Source organism: Thalassophryne amazonica, chromosome 2 (genome assembly GCF_902500255.1).
Source record: "Thalassophryne amazonica chromosome 2, fThaAma1.1, whole genome shotgun sequence".
Classification (NCBI taxonomy): domain Eukaryota; kingdom Metazoa; phylum Chordata; class Actinopteri; order Batrachoidiformes; family Batrachoididae; genus Thalassophryne; species Thalassophryne amazonica.
In genome coordinates, this window is record NC_047104.1 from 9,924,933 (window position 1) to 9,946,848 (window position 21,916).

A 21,916-nucleotide genomic window follows, 5' to 3' on the forward strand; every position below is an offset into this window, starting at 1 on the left:
CTATTTTGACAGGGTAGGAGCAGAACATTGGCAGGACGAACAAGAGATCAATCAGAAATTATGGCAGATTACTAAGGTAATCAATCTGAAGCAAAAGAAAGAACAATTCCCTCTAATTAATTGGGAGCTGCTGATAAGACGTCTGTGGCATCAGGGTTTAACCCCGTGGCTGGAGCTGCTTTGTGCTGACCCTAATAAAGAACTTAGCATACCATTAAATCATTTAGTAACACTACCAACCGATCCAGGTGAAGAACTGTTTCCTAGGTTGACTCTGACTGTGGTCCCAAGGAAGGTTCGGTGGGAAACAGGTAAATTTTCATATTTAGTTAAAGAAAAAGAAGACGGGCATAGCAGTTGGAAATTTAATCCTTTTAAGGGTTTAAAATACAAAACAGGTGTTACAGCCAGCAAGTTATTGGTCTGGATCAGGACAGCCCCTGAGGGACTACCAGAACACCATAGAAACACCTCACATAGCGTTTGTCAGGGTTACATGGGTAACTCTCATGGTCAAGGTCGGGAAAGTACCCCGCTAGACTTAGTACTAAGAAAATATCCAGGAAAACGCACTAAGGCCAACCAATGTATGAGAAAGTGGCACAAAAGGTCACATGGGGGCAGGCAATGGCCTTTGGTGGGATCATTTGATCCGGTGATGTGTGAAGCAGTTGCGGTAGAAATACAGAAAAAAGAAATTAAAGATCAGCAGAAGAACGTAAAAAACAACAAAAAACGCACTGAAGAAAAAGAAGTTTTGGCCTTGTTCAAGCAGGAAGCACAGAGGCTACAGCAGAAAAGAGAAAAAATGACAGAGGAAAGATCCAAAGAGACTAAAGCCAGTGCACCGAGCTGGGAATCAGAGCCACCCCCATATAAACGTCATGATATGGGAAAGACAGCTGGACAATTTGTATTAGGAACTCGTGAAGAGGACCAAGGCATGGATGTGGAGGGCAAATTCACACTGACACTAAAAGCTCGAGAGCCACAAGGAGACAGGTCCTCAGTCTGTCAAATGGATCATACAAGGTCTCCAAGTCCGAAAGTAAGTGGTCGCACACCACGACCAGCAGGGGGGGCCACAAATAACAGTGACACGGAGGCAGACGAGGATAAAGAGAGAGACCTGAAGGCTCCGCCTGCACATCGAGGTCCACTGAAAACCGTCCCCTCCCACCATAAGTCAGCCGACTGGACCTTCACAGGCTATAGAGGCTCCGAAGAGTGGCACAAGAGCTTCTGTGACACACTGGATCTGGCCAGAAGAGATAATGAAGAACTAGCTGAGCAACTTCGGCTAGCGAAGGAAAGAATACAAAGACATAGGGACACCGAGGAAAGAAGAATATTACAACAGTCGACGCCCAATCAAGGGAATCACATTATACAGCCACCCACCCGAAAGATTTCTGGTGAGATCATCATTGAGAGTGCAAAAGAGGCCCGACTCAGGCAAAGACAACGATGTGTAGCCAAAGACATAGCGGCTTTAGAACAGAATATAACCGACTGGATGGACTGCCTGGAACCAGTCAGTCGCACTCGATCTGGAAGACAGTATGGAGCCCCCACAGAAGAAGAGGAGGACGAAGACCTCATATGCCCATTGGTGGTTAGAAATGGTCATCATGTGTATACCCCATGGAGCTGGACAGACATGGTGGGGCTGGCCAACAGGCTGCCAGACATCACCCAAGGAGCTGGGAGATGGATAACTGCCTTAGAAGAAGGCACTGCAGGGGTAACCTTGTCTTTAGGTGACATAAAAGCCTTGCTAATGCATGTCATGGGAAAACATGACACTGAAGAATTAGCAGGAAATGTTGGACTAACACAAATGATGGGCACTAATCAACATGATGAAGTCCCCTTTAATCGCTATAGAAACTCCATGTGGGAAGGACTGAGAAGAAAGTACCCTGAGGTCTTGGATCCCTCTAAATTGGATGATGAGGAGTGGACACCTGAAGAGTGCCCAAAGAAGTTCCTGCACCGATTCCAGAAAAGATGGGCGGAGGAAACAGGAAATGCATGGAACCATTCTCCAGCAACTGAAATCCTGTTTAAAATAACTGTAAAAAAGGCTCTACCAGATGAGGTTCAGAAAGCCCTAGATGGAGTTGTGGGACTATCGAAAATGAATTGGGCTTTATACTCTGAGCATATTTGTCACCATCTTGAAATCTACAAGAAAGAAAAACAAAAAGAAGATGCAGCAAAATCCCTGATGAAAAAATTGGTGCAGATGCAGTTGGGAGAGCTAACCAAAGTCAAGAAAGAAAAAACAAAGACCCAGGCACCAATGATGACCCCTGTTCCTTCTGAGTCGGCAAGCCTAGCCCCTACGACAAACACTGCTGCCACCATACAGGCACCTGTGGTAACAGCCACACAGAGCCCCCAAGGAGCAGCAGGGAGCACTGCTGCAGGAGAAGTCTCGGCACCAGTGGAGCATCACTATCACTACCATAGCACTGGCACACCCGGAAATGGACCCACCTACAGTCATGGGTGGAGAGGAGAGTCACGGAACTTTCAAGGTCAAAGAGGAGGGTGGCGAAGAGGATCTCGCCAACCTTCATTTGGAAGCAGATTCCAAAACTCAGCTCCCAGGAACAGTCAAGCGGGACCGCCTATGGGACCAACACCCCCAATAGGGGATCAACCCTCTAATGAGTGTTGGAGCTGTGGACAACCTGGACATCGAATGAGAAATTGTCCGGCCCGACCTTGGGTTGGACCCTCTGCCTATTGGCAATAGGGAGGCCTAGAGAAGACAGAGGGGGAAACGGTGGCATTGGCTATTTCGATGATACCTAAGGAAGAGCCAACCGTCACTGTTAATATACAAAACAGAGATTTCCCTTTCATGGTGGATACAGGGGCAACATACTCTTGCATAGGGAAAATGGGCGCTCATCTCCCCCTCTCTGGGTCTGTAATTAAGACCATCGGCTTCTCTGGGAAAACTCAAATAATACCTTTTACACGCCCACTTCCTGTAACGATTGCAGAAAAAACAATTGAAGCACCCCTGTTATACTCACAAAATACACCTGTGAATTTGCTGGGAAGAGACATTTTATGTAAGCTACAAACCCAGATAGTGTGTACCCATCAAGGACTGCAAATACACTTTCCTGACGAAGCACTCGCCAACATTATGGTGCTTATGGACATGGAAAACAAGGTCCGACCTGTGCAACCCATGGTATACTGGCTGAAGTTACAACCAGAAAATTCAAATCTTCAACTGGAATGGGAAAAATGGAAGCCCTGGGCAGAACAACACTATGAAGCAGTATGTACACCTAGTTTACCTTTACATGTCACCCTGATGTTCGATGCCAAACAAGAACAAACTGACTATGCATGCTGCTGGGATGTATTGATTAATCAACGGCTGTTTCACATAACCACCACAGAAATTTATTTAGGCCCCCAAGGGGCCGCAGCTTCTGTCAAGCTAACTTCAGCTGAACAACAATGGTATCAAGTGCCGAATGCCACGCCTCATGTGACCCTTTTAGTCTCTGAAAAGTATGAATCCCATGACCTAGGTCCAATGGTAAAGACAGCCTCAGAAGTTGAAGAATGGCAAAACATGGAAAGTCCACAAGTACATCTGTCAAAAGACCAGCAGTTTGTACGAATTAATTTAAAAGTAAATGATGAGGCTATAGCTCAAAAAGTGGAGCTCAATCCTAGACCAGAGGGACAGATGGTGTTATCGGCCCAACAAGAGAAATTGTTAGAGCGAATACCACCAGTGGTGTGGTCCAAAAGCAAAACGGATGTAGGACTAGTAAAAACAGCCTTACCAGTAAAAATAAAAGTAAAACCGGGAGCAAAACTGCCTCACCAAAGGCAGTATCCATTAAAACCTCAGGCTATTGAAGGCATAAAACCAGTAATTAAGGGACTAATGGCAGCTGGAGTTCTAATAAAAACTGCAAGCCCATGCAATACTCCTATCTATCCTATCCCTAAAAACAATACCAAAGAGTATCGGCTGGTACATGATTTGCGTCCTATCAATGCAATAATAGAAATGGATGCACCTATAGTACCTGATCCGCATACTATACTATCAAGCATCCCTGCTGGAGCAAAATGGTACACAGTAATTGATCTGTGTTCAGCCTATTTCAGTGTGCCTGTGCACCCAGACTCACAACATTTGTTTGCATTCACATTTCTGGGACAACAGCTAACGTATACACGGCTACCTCAGGGACTGAACCTGTCCCCAGCCATCTTTAACAAAGTCCTGGCTGAAGATTTACAACACCTTGATATACCCAGTACATTGGTGCAATATATGGATGATCTCCTTATTGCATCAGAGACTCAAGAACAGTGTGAAAAAGATTCATTAATTGTATTGCATGCATTGGCAGATGGAGGTCATAAAGTAAGTAAGGACAAATTGCAGTTCTGCAAACAACAAGTAGAATACTTGGGAAGACAGTTGTGTGGGACCACGCGATGTATAGCCCCAAGCCAAGTGGAGGCTATAATCAAGGCTCCCAAACCCCAAACAGTGGGACAGATGCTTTCATTCCTTGGGATGGCAGGGTACAGTCGGCCGTGGATTTGTGATTATGCTATAAAAACTGCACCTTTGCGTGCCATGATTAGAGCAGTGGGGCAAACAAGCAATGCAGCTCTCCTCGTCTGGACAGATCAGGCAACGGGAGCTTTTGAGGCCCTAAAAACAGACATGCAATCTGCTCCCGCGTTAGGTAACCCAGATTATGGGAAACCTTTCCATTTGTATGTTACTGAAAAAGCTGGTTATGCTTGTGCTGTACTAATGCAGGAAACAAATGAAGGAAAACAACCATTGGCCTATTATAGTACAAAGCTTGACAACATTGAAACAGGATTGCCACCATGCTATCAGGGTCTAGCAGCAGCTGCCTTTGCATTTCAAAAAGCATCATCCATAATCATGGGACATGCAGTAACGTTGTACACGTCGCATCAGTTACATGCCCTGCTAACCAGTCAACGTTTTGTCTTAACACAAGCTAGACGCACTGGATATGAAGTTGTGTTGTCCGCCCCAGAAATAACAATACAACGTTGTCACACGGTGAATCCTGCCACCAAATTGACCACACCGTTAGATGGTACTCCACATAACTGTGTGGCAGAGACAGAGAAATTTTTGAGAGCCAGAGAACATTTGTATAATCACGCAATAGATGCAGATCTAACCCTGTTCGTGGACGGCTCATGCTTTCGGGATGCCGCGGGATTGCATGCGGGTATGGGGATTGTTAAACTAAACACGGATGGTGAGACCTTTGAATTACTGGAGTCCCAAGGAATTGATCAGCCTTGTTCAGCCCAACTGGCAGAAATCAAAGCCTTAACTATGGCTTGCCAGATAGCTAAAGATCAACGTGTTAATATCTACACAGACTCAGCCTACGCTTATGGCGTATGTCATGTACATGCGAACATTTGGAAACAAAGGGGATTCCTGAGAGCAGATGGCACCCCTGTCACTCATGGAGAAGCGATTTCCCAACTGTTACAAGCTCTCCAATTACCGTCTGAGGTAGCCATCATTAAATGTGCAGGTCATCAAAAGAATAATAACATCATAGCTCAAGGTAACAACCTAGCAGATGACGCAGCTCGCAAAGGAGCACAAGGAGAAAATATGTTTCCCCTGCTAACCATCCAAGATTGTGCCCCACTGGTTTCACTTGACGCACTGATAGTGGCTCAAAGTAGGGCCAGTGGAGAAGAAAAACGAATGTGGGTTAAACGAGGCGCTATTGAGACACGCAGTCAGGGGCCAGCAGACAAGCTGTGGCGCAGTAGTCATGGACATTTTGTGTTACCCACCAATTTATTACGACATGCAATCATTTGGGCCCACGGACCCGATCATTGTTCGCGAGTCCAAATTATGAACAAACTAAAAGCTGTCTGGTGGTCACCATATATGGCAGCAACAGTGGACCGTTTGTTGAATGAGTGTGAGGTATGTGCACAGTACAATGTCCGGAAATCATTCACAGCCCCTTTAGCCCACATTCCGGTCCCTGATGGGCCATTCAGACATCTTATGATGGATTTCATAGACATGGGAGCTGAAAATCGAGTTAAACGAATGAGATATGTTTTGGTAGTGATATGCAGATTCAGCCGATGGATTGAGGCAGTAGCCTCTGCAAATCAAGACCATAAAACGGTAGCCAAATTCTTGTGCCGAGACGTCTTTCCAAGATTTGGCATTCCAGATACTATCTCATCTGACAACGGTAGGGCTTTTGTAGCCAAGGTTACACAAGAAACATTCAAACAATTGGGTATCAAACAGAAGTTTGGGTGTGTTTATCACCCCCAATCAAATGGGGTGGTGGAACGGGCTAATGGCATTTTAAAGAACAAACTAGCAAAAATCATAGCAGACAGCAATGGCAAACTAACCTGGCTGGATGCGTTGCCGCTTGCTTTATTGTCAATGCGCTCACAAACTAACCGACTAACCCATTTGACACCATTTGAAGCTCTTACAGGTCGGCCGATGCCTATTCCATACCTGAGAGGACCCTACGAAGGACCATCGCTGGAGCAGCTACAAGACGAATGGCATAATTATCTGAGACAGTTAACCCAAATACACAAAACTATCTTTTTGCAGGTCAAAGGTGCTACAGAAGACAGAGAAGCAGAGATTCCACTTGAAAATCAGAGCATCCAGCCTGGTGATCTGGTTTACGTCAAGGTGTTCAAAAAGAAGTGGGACAGGCCCCGCCGAGAAGGTCCTTTCAAAGTTATTCTTGCCTCACGTACAGCAGTCAAAGTAGATGGTAAGGACACTTGGTTTCATTTAAACCACTGCTGTAGGGTTGGTGGCCCAGCGCCCCTGCGGCCTCGGCAAGCTCGTCTTGGCAGGGCCGCCGGGCCAAGGGGGGAAGCAAGAGAAGCCAGAGACCCTACAGCAGCACCGAGGGACGGCCACGCCTCCCTGCAGCCAGAAGAAGCACAGAGGGAAGGCCACGCCTCCCTGCAGCCAGGCGAACACTGGCCAAGGCGCTCACAGAGACTGATTGAACAAAGACGACGCACAGCTTCAGAGAGTAGTGGATCCCTGCCAGATAGAGCAGCGACAGACTCAGATGCAGACTCAGAGACAACTGGAGACGCAGGCCAACAGACAGACAGAAATACAGACCGACAGATAGACAGGCCACAGGAGACATCAGACTCGGACAGCAACTCAGTAGATTTACCGACAGAAGAACCGCAGGAAGTACAACCCAGACAAAGCACAGATACACCACACATCCCTAGTGACAGCTCATCTAGTGACGGCTCACTTAGTAGCACATCTAGTAGCACATCTCAACAGTCATCAGAGCAATGATTAAGGAATTATTCAAGAGATTGACAATACTACTGGTGGTCAGTATGGGAGAAAATAGACATCCAAAACATACAACGGACTGTGCCGTGGCCATGGCCGCAATAGCAGCTAAACAAGGCATTCTAAACACAGGAAAAACATATAATTTGGTATACATTAAATCAAAAGCCTACAAGAACATAGGAATACAGGGAAAGCTGGGGGATTACATATTAGGCGAAGCCATTAGCATCAAATGTGAAGAGGAGGGAACACTCAACATAGAGGTAATTTGTGATAAAAGAGGATGCAGGGAAACCAAGCAAGACGTAACTGTTACAGTACATGAAGCCACAAAATGGGTAAAAATCAAACCAAGGAAAAAGAGGACAATTAGAAGCCTAGAAACAAGCAGTCACTTAGGGAGATGGGATCCCAGTACAGACCTAGCCCGCACACAAGGGTTGAAGACCAATTTATTTTACCAATGGTTGAAATTTTCGGCTAGGCAGATCAGTGAAAAGCCTTGCATAGCCTGTCACCGGAAAGGTGTGATACCTCAGGCTAAACCCCTACCTGATATCAACAACTGTTATAGGAGCCCCCAACATAACCCAGACCAAGCAGAATGCTATACACAATGTGTTATGAAAATGGCAGTAGGTGATGAAAAATATGCTGCCGACAGTAAACTTTGTCCAGTGCCCCTAAGTACAGAAGGAACCGTTCCACCTATGATTAAAATAGAGAAAGGGATGATACACCCATTCTGTATAGCTAAAGGCTTAGTAGCACAATACATAAGCGATTGGCAGGTAGGGACGACCCAGCCAAAACACCACATACAGTGTATGCAAAAGCAGCAAGAATACAAACCGGCCAAAACAGCATGGAACATTACCGTCTGTCACACCCTGCCAGCAGCAGGCATACAGTGTGAACAAATAGTACCGGCCACAGGGGGGTCTGTAATTGGACTGAATCTCACCCATGCTTCATGGGTATCTACTCCAAATTTAGCTAAGGGAACGGTACCCTTAGCTGACATCTTTTGGATATGCGGACAAAAAAGGAAACTCCTGTCATCGCTGTCCCCGAATTGGAAAGGCCTTTGTGCTCCTGTGATGCTCACAGGAGCAATAACAGTAATTGAAATGCCAAATTCAATACAACCCATGCCACAGAAACTTCGTAAGAAAAGAGGAATAATGACGTTTAAAACAGACTACAACATCACAGTAAGAAACGGGATACCAGAAGGGATACCCCGACAGTTAGAAGCCATAGACAGTAGCAGAGTTAAAGCAGATGAAGATGCGGATAAATGGGGATGGGCATTGGCTCTGTTTGGGGTTACTCCAAAAATCCATTCTAGGTTCCAGGAGGTGCAGTGGATTAATTACTTGTGGTATAATCAGCAAAGATACCTGAACTGGACATTGGCAGCAGTAGGAGCCTTAACCGAACAACTGCACGCCACCTCGCTAATGACAATGCAAAATAGATTAGCTATCGAGATGATGATGGCTGATGAACAAGGAGTTTGTATTATGATCAAAGCCACCGAATGTTGCACAGCTATTCCCATGCGTACAGGGGAAGACGGAAATTTGACAGAGCTCTTAATCACACTTGAAGAGATGCAACAGGAACTGTTAAGTAACTCCATAGGAGGGAGAAATGAAACTGACGATTCTGGATACATTGTAGGGAATGGAATGAATATTGGCCCACTGTTTTCACTGTTTGGGACTCTAAGGAGAGGGTGGATATCATGGAAAGACTGGTTATACCAGATAGGTGTAATCTTGGCACTAACAGGAGTGGCGGTCTTGCTGGTAATATGTTGTGGTATTCCCTTGATAAAATTTCTGGTCAATAAATTGCTTTCATCCACAGTAGGACAGCTCCCACTGTTAGCCATCCGAGCCCTAGAAGAAAGCACAAACGAAACAGACAGAGAACCAGAATATATGGAAATGGATGAAATACCAATTATCCTCCCCGACAGCCCCCAGCTCCCTAATATTGTGGCGTACACCCCAGATAGGGAGGACTGGGATGGACCATGCTGGGTGATATTGTAGACGAGGAAGAAGACATGCACGCACATTTACATTCACACACATGCACCCACAAAAATGAGGGATAGGATAGACAATATCTGAAAGAATGACATGGAGCTGTAATAATGAACGTATATGTATATTACTAGGACACAGGAGTATGGCTGAGAGACCAGACTCCCCTGATCAGGGACCTATGCCTGATCTGCCTCTATCAAGTCTGATTGGACTCTCAGAACTGTTTGGAGAAGAGGATATACAGGAGGGATGGTCGAGACATGATTGGTCGCCACAGCCGCCATCCATCCAGCAGCTAAACCAGTTGGCAACAGAAGGATCTTCATCGTTCCAGCACCTGGCGATGACGGCTTCACAGAATCTGCCTGCAGCAAGAGTCGGCCCGAGGACTCCACCATCACCTGAAGGACCCTTTGGACTCAGGAACACACCCCTTCCGCAGATGCCATGGAGACAGTCACATGTGCCAGTGGCAACGATACCCTCCAGGGGAGGCAGCCAAGGTCGGCCATATGCAGCAACTGCCCGAGTGCATCCTAGACCCAATTCACTGCTAGGACCTGTCCCCAGCTTTCCACCCCCAAGGCAGGAGAGATATTCTGATCAGCCCAGTACCTCTGGAGGAGGATCAGCAGGGGTAGACCTTAGCCGAACTCACCCACCAGGACAGAGGGGAGCTTTGTACAGGCTGCTAAATGCCCAGAGTGTCCCACCCACTTGCCTGTGCGACATCAACAATACTCCCCCCACACACGAAATGCCTTCCCCCTTGTACTTCCTGTCCCCTGGACTGCACAACCTTAATCTGGTCATGGTCACCCCACAGGACATGGCAATCTTGGTTCGAGAGCTTCGTCTTCCACAAGAGTCTGTTCCAAAAACCTTGGAGCAGCTCCTGCCCCTCACAAATCACATTCCCCATGAGCTATTTGAGGAAATCATGCCACAACTAAGTCAGACAGCTGCATACCTGTTCAGGATACACCGTGACAATGCCAACATCTCTTGTGCTCAGGAGGGCCTCCATACTCAACTGTGTGGTCTTCAGTCTAGTATGGACATGCTAGCCTGCATGATGGAGCATATGGAAAGGGAACAGCTAGGGCTGACCACCACCACCCTGAATGTGGGCAAGAATTCTCTGGGGGCCCTGTACAACCTGGCCAAGCAGCACAAGGAGCTGGAAAGATCCATCAGAGAACTGCACGACTGTCTGAAAGCCAGAATTCCTGATCCTTCCCCCACTACCCCTGAAAGGCCAACCTCCCCATGTTCCCCAACTTCTCCCAAAACTTCAGATGCTGAGTAAATGCTGAGGAGCGCGGACTGACGTAATGGCACTGAACACGGACTATGATCTTGGTTCTTGAGTTTGAATTGCGGACTGGTTTCAGAAATCTGAGTGTAAATAAAACAAAGAAGGATATATGTTAGTAACGAAGGTTGGGTAAATGTCTGTCCTTACCATCATCTGCGTAACACAGATAAAGCTAAATGCATACACATAGATATCACATTGCAAAGTTATAAAAAGGGGACCCTTACACAGCGTGTTTGAAGATTTAGTAGTAAAGATGCACCATAGGGACCCCTTTTTTCTTAAATTATAGCATGCCTCAAGAGACATGCATTGCCTAAATTTGGTGTCTGGCCAAAACGGGCATTAGAAAACAAGCTGAAAAAGAAGAAAAACAAAGTGGAGAATGTTGAGAAATGGCCTATAATGAAAACCATTATATGATTGACTAAGGCAAATGACTTAAGGACGGACATGAAGGGAAACCATTTATTGTGTTTATCATTTAACTAGACATAGCTGCGCTAACCTTAGAATAGTTTCTTGATTGGTTGACTAAATAGTGGTAACGTAGGGGTTATTTGATGCATTTAAATAATAAATGTGTGACGCTTTAACAAAATAATATGTAGAACCAAGTATAATGGGTTGGAGCCTCTGGTTGAGTGAGTCAATAGATGCCAGAAGATGATTGGTTGCACTGATGTCAATGTGAAGCCTTTACTTTGCCATGATTAAGAGGTTGATGTAACTTGTTTTATGTGGCCATTTTAAGTGCCTTGAATTACACCAAAACTCAATGTTTGAATGTCACCTTGTGTTGATATAATCCAGCTAATTGATCACCTTGTGCCTTAGTATGTAGGTTCACCTGCACTGCAATATTTACCGTGTGAAGTATCACTGATATTCATATCCGCACCAGAGTTATCAGTAAGTCGAGTGCTGTGTTTTTCTTTTTTATTGCAATGCACAAATGAGGATGTCTTGTCAGTAAACAACCCAAGAGTATAGTTGATGTAATGGGACTCTTTCGAGTCCCAGAGGAGGGACTGTAGAAGAATTTTTAGGTCCATATTTGAACTGTGATGAACTATCAAGTGTCCTGATCCGAACTGTATGTCCTCTGGTTGAACTAGCAGGTGTTCAACCCAAAAAAAGGGCTCTATTAGTCATTTAGTCTGTCAGGGGCTTTCCAAGGCCTTTTAGGTGCTTTCCCGCAGGCCACGTGCAGGGGCCTCAGGCCAGCTGCACGTGTGGCTGAGGCCACGTGCGGAGGGGGCCTCAGGCCAGCTGCACCTGTGGCTGAAGGTCTTTTAAAAAAATCAGTTGTAAATCCTTCATGTTTTAATGGGAGCGTTTGTCACATTGAAATAATGGCCTAACACCTGCTTAGGGTTCACTAGAGGACGCTTCCAATAGAAAACCATGTCTTGGGAATGAAATAAATAAAAAAGTCGAAGGAGGAGCGATGCCCGCGGGTCTCCAATAAATAGACGAGCGCGGTTGTCATATTCAGTCTCTCTAGAGGACTCAGTTTGTCTAAGCTTTGTGTCGAAGGCTTAAATAAACTTAAAAACTCTGTGCATTTTATCTTGCTTAAGGCTGAATTATTCTAAAGTGTTGTGTCCTTTTTCTAGCATATCACTTGCAATTAGTTTGTGTTATCTAAAAGACGACATCCTGAGAAGACCAAAAAGACGAGCCGCGACATCACCCACAAAAGACCTTTGTACGCCGTCACCCTCAGTGTGACCACGACCATCATTCCTGCGTCACACAAACGCAAGTGCTTGCTACCAGCTCCCACCTTCTAAAACCTGCCAGCACCATAAGGGGACTTGTTGCTTTGCGACTTGGTGAAGTTGTCTATAAGGCCTGCACAAAATTTTTATGGCGACAAGAGCATTGTGCGGGTACTCCCACCACCCTCTGGGATACTGGCTGAGGATCCATGCAGCAAGAAGGGTTCCCAGTGGCCTTGACAATCAGTAACTGCCCCGCAGTATCAGTAGAAATTGAAAAGAACCCTGTTTGCCACCTCTGGGAAGTGGGAAAATTCCTAAGTGCCAACACAGGATAATGCAACCTGCTGCCATGGCCTTCTGCAGTGTCAGCTGAAAGGCTGATGATACTCACTCCTGTGATTACATAGCAGATGCTCAAACAAGCAAATCCACCACCTACGTCCATGGCTTCACTATTTATCCCATAGCTGGGGACTACATGATTGTCGGCAGGGACATCACCCCCTGAGGCAAGCTGTGGCTCACCCCATGCACCCTGACCCACTCTATACTGATCAGCAAAATTGTGATTGATTGGTTATGAATGACTTCAAAATAAAGTCACATACATAGTCAAAAACACCTGAAAATTTAATAACATTCATACCATGTTGTGCAGAGCATGCAGGGTATGCATCAGCCCTCTGAGGTCTTTCATGATTTTCTTTTGTTGGAGATATGACTTCTGTTGCTCTCTCAGGAGCGTGAGATCGTGTGATTTATGTCCTCCTCTGAGGAGGTAAGATTGGGCCACATGCAACACTGACTTTATGTGCACCAAATGTATTCAAAGTTGTAACTGAGACACTGAGACACACCAGTCAATGCCACCAAGTCAATTCGTCTGCTCCAAGGAATCATAGCAAAGAAGAGAGCAAAAAGCACCAAGGCACCAAAACAGAAAGGAGAGAAGACTGAACACCATCAACTAATCACCTGTGTCAAAGCAGCATACAACAGACTAACGTGATTACTTCCATCTTCTCTTCCCCTCTGTGTGTCTCACACGTGTGCCAGAGGGTGCACTTTGCAATGCTTGATATTGTCTGCATTAAGTAGCATAACCTACACCCATGGCAAAAATCCTTGCTGTTAGTTTCAGTGTCTAAACTCTTAAAATGCGTATTAAATAAGACGTATTCCACCTCAGCAGAATGGATTCCATCATAACACATTAGCTTTTTGTAAGGGTTGGGTTTTACTCATGAATCAGTATATATTTTTGCCACTCTGGTGATGTGGATTTGCTCTCGTGATATGTTGGGTGGGTATTAAAACACCCTGACCCACATATCACAAGACTTCAGTGATCACAAAGACCCATGGCTCAAAAGACAAGAGGTGAAGAGCAGGGTCTCAGTCAAAGACTACTAGTGGTGAGTTAGTGTTTGTATTGTTGCCAGTTCAACCATTATACGAGGTCTGTCCATAAAGTATCGTACCTTTTTATTTTTTTTTAAACTATATGGATTTGATTCATATGTTTTCACGTCAGACATGCTTGAACCCTTGTGCACATGCGTGAGTTTTTCCACGCCTGTCGGTGACTTCATTCACCTGTGAGCACGCCTTGTGGAAGGAGTGGTCCCGCCCCCTCGTCGGATTTTCATTGTCTGGAAATGGCGGAATGATTTGGGTTTTTTTCCATCAGAATTTTTTCAGAAGCTGTTACAGACTGGCACCTGGAAACTATTCGAAAAATTTATCTGGCTTTCGGTGAAAATTTTACGGGCTTCACAGAGAATAAGGTCTGGTAATACAGCTTTAAGGACACTTTTAACAAAATCTCTTGTTAAAAGTGAAATCTGCCGGAAAATGGCTGATGTCCAGCTCTTGTGATAACCAGAGAAACTGCACACGACGGTCTCGTATCCACAGAGCCATCAGCTCAGAAATGGTCTGGTGGCTTGTGCCGTGTCGTCGCAGCTCGGAGCACAGCGCGCTGAGCGTCCTTAAAGGGGTCCTTAAAGCTGTACTACCAGACCTTATTCTCTGTGAAGCCCGTAAAATTTTCACCGAAAGCCAGATGAATTTTTCGAATAGTTTCCAGGTGCCAGTCTGTAACAGCTTCTGAAAAAATTCTGATGGAAAAAACCCCAAATCATTCTGCCATTTCCAGACAATGAAAATCCGACGACGGGGTGGGACCACTCCTTCCACAAGGCGTGCTCACAGGTGAATGACTTCACCGACAGGCGTGGAAAAACTCACACATGCACACAAGGGTTCAAGCATGTCTGACGTGAAAACATATGAATCAAATCCATATAGTTAAAAAAAAAATAAAAAGGTACGATACTTTATGGACAGACCTCGTATGGGACCTTTCCCAGGTTTTTTTTTTCCCCATGATGATCCATTTACCCATAGAAACACTCTGGATCTCACCAGCTCAGATGTAGACTCCAGGAAGCAGCCAAAGGTTAAAAAATAGCTCCTAGTGACGTTACTCCAAGAAAAAATCTTAGAATTCCTCGAATTCTTAGAGATTTCATAAAATTTTCCTTTGGTAAGATGAAAGTTGTCCGCAAAACACCTTATGCTTTAATATAGCTCCTAAAGTACTAAACTCGTAAGAGTAGGGAGGAGGACTTTTAAGAATTCTTTGTATGTTGAATGGCAGTGATTCAGTGACACGCTACTGGCTTGTTATATGTTTTTCTTTTATGTTAATTTACTGTCTTAATGTATCTAGAAGTTGTTTAGGTTTTTGTTATCATATACACACTGTTAATATTATCATTATTATTATTATTACCTCCGCCAAGGGGGTTATGTTTTCGGTTGAGTTTGTTTGCTTGTTTGTTTGTCTGTCTGTTTGTCAGCAGGATAACTTAAAATGTTTTGAATGGATTTTGATGAAATTTTGTGGAGTGGTTGGAAATGACAAGAGGAACAAGTGATTCAATTTTAGTGGTGATCCGGGTCACGATCCGGATCCAGGAATTTTTTAAAGTATTCTTCACCACTGTGGGATAGGGGGAATTTTGACAATCTATCATTCTATCATCTATCATTTGGCATTATTATATTTTAGTGGCAACCCTATCCAGATTACTTCACTTAGCAAAACCAAAGTGATGAGCCAGCAGTATACTCAGCAGAGGTTAAGTTCTGGTTCAGTGCACATCACTGAAAAAAAGTACACAAGGTGCAAAATCCACTCCCAGGTGTTGATGAATCACGCCTAGGATCCAGAAAACCCAGAGGCTGACATCAGCACCTTACTGTCACATATATTCTTCTTCGGTCCACTTCACTGAATATATAGAAGGTGCACTTCATTATGTAGCACATGCAACACTTAAAAAATAGTTCTATTTCAGAATTTACTGTTATTTATTTAGAGAAATGTTTCATAAATGTTAAAAAATTCATATATTTGCAGTTTAGTTGAATAATAAATTGAATTTTGTCTTTATTTGTTTTTGTCTATAAGCACATGCAATATCAATATCAGTGCTCAGATGACAGTAGCTTCTGGGAAAGGTGCAAGTTGCAATAAACTGTGATGCCAAGCGCTAAGGATACATGCTATCCAGTCACAGCAGATGAAACTTTTTTACTACTGAGCAAACATCATTGTTAGACTTTTTTAGGTTCAATGATTCCATGGCGTGTAGATGGTATGGCGTCAGTGACCCCATGGCCTTGGCGGAGGTTTCCACCCTCTGAGTGCTTATAGTTATTATTATTTTATTATCATATTATTAATATTGTTATTTTCTTTTATTATTACTTCTATTTTGTCATTTGATTTTAAATGGACCACAATGGAAATCAGTGTTTTCACTTTCTTGTGTCATTCATGTATTTTTAACATATTTACATTTATTTCTGTGTAGGCTCTCAGTTGTCCAGGTGGTTTCCATAGTAGAGAAGCTTGAATCTTCAACTGGACTGGGTTGCTTGATGCGAGGACGTTTCGCTTCAAATCGCAGAAGCTTCCTCAGCTAAAATTCTTGCTCTGGTAGTCTGACTTCTGTCTTGACTCTTGTAGAGAAGAAAATACAGAAGCCAACAAAAGCTGGAGTTTTTTAAACCTAACCAGACCCCTCCTACCGAGAGGCCGACTGCTATAGGCTAGTGACTAAACAATAGCTCTAATTAGCACCTATTGTGCTCTAGTTAGCACCCTCCTAATGACAGGGCAGCTGTCCCTCCTAATGATGGGATGGAAGCCTCTCCTGATGGCTCCCTTGATGGCTCTCCTGATGACGTGAATGACTCATTACCATGCACAAAAGACTGAAACTGCTTTGACCTGAGTACCCCATTGTAAACAGGGGACAAAGCGTGTCTCAGACCCCCTCCCTGGTTAAGGCTGGGTTTGAACTGTTTCACAAAGAATGCTTCCTTGACACCTCTCTCAAACCATTTCTTCTCTCTGGCTAAGATTTTAAGTAGTGTATTCTATCAGATGTCAGGAAAACTGTAAAGAACACTACATAGGTGAGACTAAGCAACCTTTACACAAAAGGCTATACCAGCACCGCAGAGAGGGTGCAAATGGACCTCAGTCTGCAGTTCATCTCCACCTGAAAGACACTAACCACATGTTTGAGGACAACAAAGTTAAAATCTTCCATCCCATCATTAGGACGGACAGCTGCCCTGTCATTAAGAGGGTGCTAACTAGAGCACAATAGGTGCTAATTAGAGCTATTGTTTTGTCACTAGCCTATAGCAGTCGGCCTTTCGGTAGGAGGGGTGTGGTTAGGTTTAACATACTCCAGCTTTTGTTGGCTTCTGTATTTTCTTCTCTACAAGAGTCAAGACAGAAGTCAGACTACCAGAGCAAGAATTTTAGCTGAGAAAGCTTCTGTGATTTGAAGCGAAACGTCCTCACGTCAAGCAACCCAGTCCAGTCGAAGATTCAAGCATCTCTACTATTTACAATTATATTATGTACTCACAATGAACATACTAAAACTCACACATGCACGCTTTTAATATATAGATATTTGGCATGTGAATAAGGTACGTTCAAACATTTTCAAGCTGTTTAACAATTCATTTAATTTTGCTGGGTTTCATCATCATAACAAAGTTATCCTCACGATTACACGAGTTAGTGCAGGTCGGGTTATATGATCGGTTGATTTCACTGTCCATTCCTGACTAAGGGGGAGTGGAGCACGTTTGTTTTTTATTTCTCCTCCCCTTTCCATGACAACCAATCACAGATCTTAGAGGACTGCATCATACCTAGCAACGGGGTCAACCCCACCTTCTCACAAAGATAGGAGTTTCTATCCCCTACTTGCTCAGACTCATTCTCAGACACCTGCTGGCTCACTCTTAGGCTAAGACGCCTTGGCAGGAAATTTTAGGCTAAGTTAGGAGTTCTTTGGGTTGCTTCGTGGATATGGGCCCAGATGTCTATGTCTTGGATGGATGGATGGATGGATGGATGGATGGATGGATGGATGGATGGATGGATGGATGGATGGATGGATGGATGGATGGAGTACTCCTTTCAAAATTTAGTCTGCCAAAAACTTTATTTTTGATTGCAATTAAAAGACTGTGCAGAGAATAATGGTGGTTATTGGGTTATTACTCAACATATTGTTGTTTTTACACTGACTTTAACATGTTAATGGCATTTCAAAAGTACACACATTAAAACAATTTTATAAATATTCATTGCTGAAATGCCTTCATGTTTGACCTCATCAGATTTTATCAGCTTGGTTCTGAAACCTCAAATGTAGCAAGATTTCACTTTATTTGCATTTGGCAGAAGGAAATTATCCATCACAGCATTTTATGGCAGAAAAAGTGGAACATAAAACCCACGAGCTGATATGTACTAATTTGTTTTTGAAATACACACATCATAAAGTGTCCATAAAATAATGTAACTAAACATAAATATGCATGAGTCGACTATTTAGCATGCAAACACTCTTTTCAGCCACATTATTCACTTGTGAGTTTTACCTTTGTGTGTGTGAGGGTTATTAAGTAGATATTGATTGTGATTTGATTAAACTCTTGCTAATTTGCTGCAAACCAGCAAGACATTTAATCAAATTAAAATCAATAGTGTCTTGAGAGCCCTTGTTCCATCCCTGGAACAGGGGACTACAGACGTGTTTATATGGAGGTGTTATAAATTACTGGTCAGACTGATACAGCTCAAATGTTCAAGAAAAGGGAAGATGGACCAAGAAGGAGAGTGAGAGGTGGGATTCAAAGGGTCGGACAGATTTGCCTTCACTACACTTGGCCTTGTGGTATCAGTACCCACCATGTTACAACATCTGGAAGTCATATACAATAAGATAAATGAGTTCAATTCATTACTCTGCTTTAAGTTCATGGTCTTAAAATATCATGTTTTAAAATGTACACTAAATCAATCATTAAAAAGCCTTTGGTAAATTTTTATAGCTTGTACAAAATAATGTATCGCGGTCCGGTGGTGACCTGGCCGTCACAAGGTCACTGCGTACATTAGGTGTCAATTACACTGCCTCCATATGTCCTACTCTGCTCGTATTTATCTTCATCCGTCCTGGTTCACCCCATGACCTCATGTAGGCCCAGCAGGGACAGATCCAGGTCTTCGTGTAACACAAACACAATGACTTTTAATAACGATTCCTGCTCCCATGTCAACAGTTTTCTTCTGTCCGTCATAGCTGTTTGTTGCTTATACTTGTGGGAAATCTGCAGTTTCCCCCTTGGACTCATTTATTATACGAGCTGTAATTTGTGTGTTGCTGTTTTGTTTGCAGTTTGTATGTTCAGTTAAAATCATACAAATGACTGCATTTGATAATATACAGTCATTTGTATAGTCATTTGGGATTTGATAATGTACTGTAACTAGTGTGTTGCCTGTGGGGGTCCACGGGCTCTAGATTTGGTATAGTATTTATAAAATAGGTAGGTGACATTTTTTCAAGGTTGGAAATAAATTATGCAAAGTTTGTAAAATAAGTTGGAATTGTGTCTGAGTCCAGAATGCTTTTAGAAGCTTTGATTAACATCTAAGCTTCTAAAAGTATTCTTCTAAAAGTTCTTCTAAAAACCTCAACAGTTTTTAGAAGAACTCAACGCTTTTATTTCCTGTTTACTACCATTTTTTTTAATGTAATAAAATTAACACACACACAGCTTTTTTTTTCCCTGCATTTTGAATGATGACTGACAACTGACGAAACCAAATGAACTAGAAAAGCACAATAAATCAATAACACTAACAACACTGTTAAACTAACATGAACCACAATGACAATATTTAAAACCCCAAACTCCCATGGTGCATTGCAGTGCAATGTCCATTGTTTAATGGTTAGCTAAAATTGCTAATTCCTCCACAAATATTTGTCCTATCAACTTTCCATTTTCCATTGACATTTTTCGTTCCATTTTTCCGGTGACAGCCATTCAGAGCAGAGCTGCCAAAGCTGCTTTGTTTTACATGTCTCTCATATATTATGTAAAAGCAAGCAATAAATAAACACATCTAAAACTGAAAATGCTGTGTTTGTAAACTGGCAACACCTCTGGAGTCATTTACAAGACATTTTGTGGTATTAGCATGCACACTAGTTTCCGCTAACTCAAAGCTAACTTCCTATGGTGTTAAATTTGTTTCATTAATAGCAGCAAATGCAGAGAGGGTGATCAACAAATATTCCTTGATTTGCACAACTTCTGCTTTTGTCAAAAGCTCATGTACACACACACAAGCAATTAATGTCCCCTGCAGACACCGTTAAAACATAAATATTGTTTTTGATTGATTGATTGATAGGGGAGCTTTATTGAGCTTGAACTGCTAGTATAAAACTGCCTGCTCTGGAAAGCCACCATTCAGAAGGGAATTTCCACTTTGAGGAAAAGAGGGCTTACAACATCCACCAGTCCTGCCTTTGGCGAAAAGCTCCTGGCTCTACTGACACCCCTTACAGATGTGCCACCTGCTCAAGGCCATGTGGATCGGCTGCTGGCCTCGCAGCCCATACCCACACCATCCACCACCAGTAGTCTTCGCCGACTTCGACGTGACATCCATTATTATTATTATTATTGACCACGTATAAAGTGTATGTAGGACAGGATCTTAATAAATAATTAAACAACTGCAAATTGTAAACAACACAATGCTCTATGGCCGAGGCTATTTCAGCATTGTGTTATATTTGTTGTTTTGTTTGACGAATCAGAGGAGGTGGACGTCACTTATCTGAGCCAGGTCACCCATTATTGGACCCTGCTCACTCCTTGGGGTGATTGGTGTTGTGATTTAGCGCTACACAAATTAAATACATTAGCGGTGTCCTCAACACACGACAGTGTAAACCTCCAAATATCTGTCCAGGTAATACTGCCACCGTTTGAAGGAAATCTGTCCAGCCATTTTTGAGTTATCTTGTTCACAGACACATACATGCCAGAGAAAATAGTGCCCTCCTTCACCAGTATGCAGAGTAACAAAATTGAATTGAATGATTTGTCATCATTGGCTTTTTCATCCGGTAGATGAGGGAAACCCCGAGTTTGGCTTTAATCTCATCAGATCTTTGTGACATCATAAAGGCAAAATTCTGAACAATATGACACAAGAAAACGTAAAACAAAGTCAAAGAAATAGAAAAAAATAGCATCAATTAACTTTCAAAATTTGCTAGACTCTTCCTGAACTTAAAGACTATATTTAAATTCATGAGCAAACCAGGACAATAACATTACCTCCATCCTCCTCTGTTGGATGACCAAGGTAATAAATGTGCTTAATATGTGGAATCTGTGTCCCATAAATATATATTCATGCATCTAAATATGTCATTGAAGTGTTTGTGTGTTAAAATAATTGACCGGAAACAGACGTTGTGGCAGACAGGCCTAATTAAGAAATTCCATATAAAGGACGTCAAACAAAATGTAGCATATTGCTCACACAGGTCCTCTTTCCCATCTGGCAAAAATTGCTATTGTGGCTCATTGTCTAAAAATAGGGATGAAGACAAATTGTTATCATTTGCCAAAGCCCATGACAATAATGATGAATGAACACTTTTTTCCGTTTTCTCCAATGCCCTCTGAAGTCATTGCTTAAGGCTTTTTTTTCTCTATTTCCCCTCAGTGCTTTCTACCTCTGTCTCTCTGTCCTCCTTATTCCAGCATTCTCTGTGTCTATGTTAACGTGAAAATCCTGAATTGAATAAACTGGTACAGTACATAACTTGTACAATACAATAAATTACTTGTACAATACAAAATGTGTCTTTTGCTATTTATTCATTTGATTTAATATTTTCCATGTGATTACCATGAGGGATATAGTGAGGCTGAACTGATGATCTGATGGATCACCTATTTACCCTGACAACACTGGACTCCCACTACTACCTGTCCA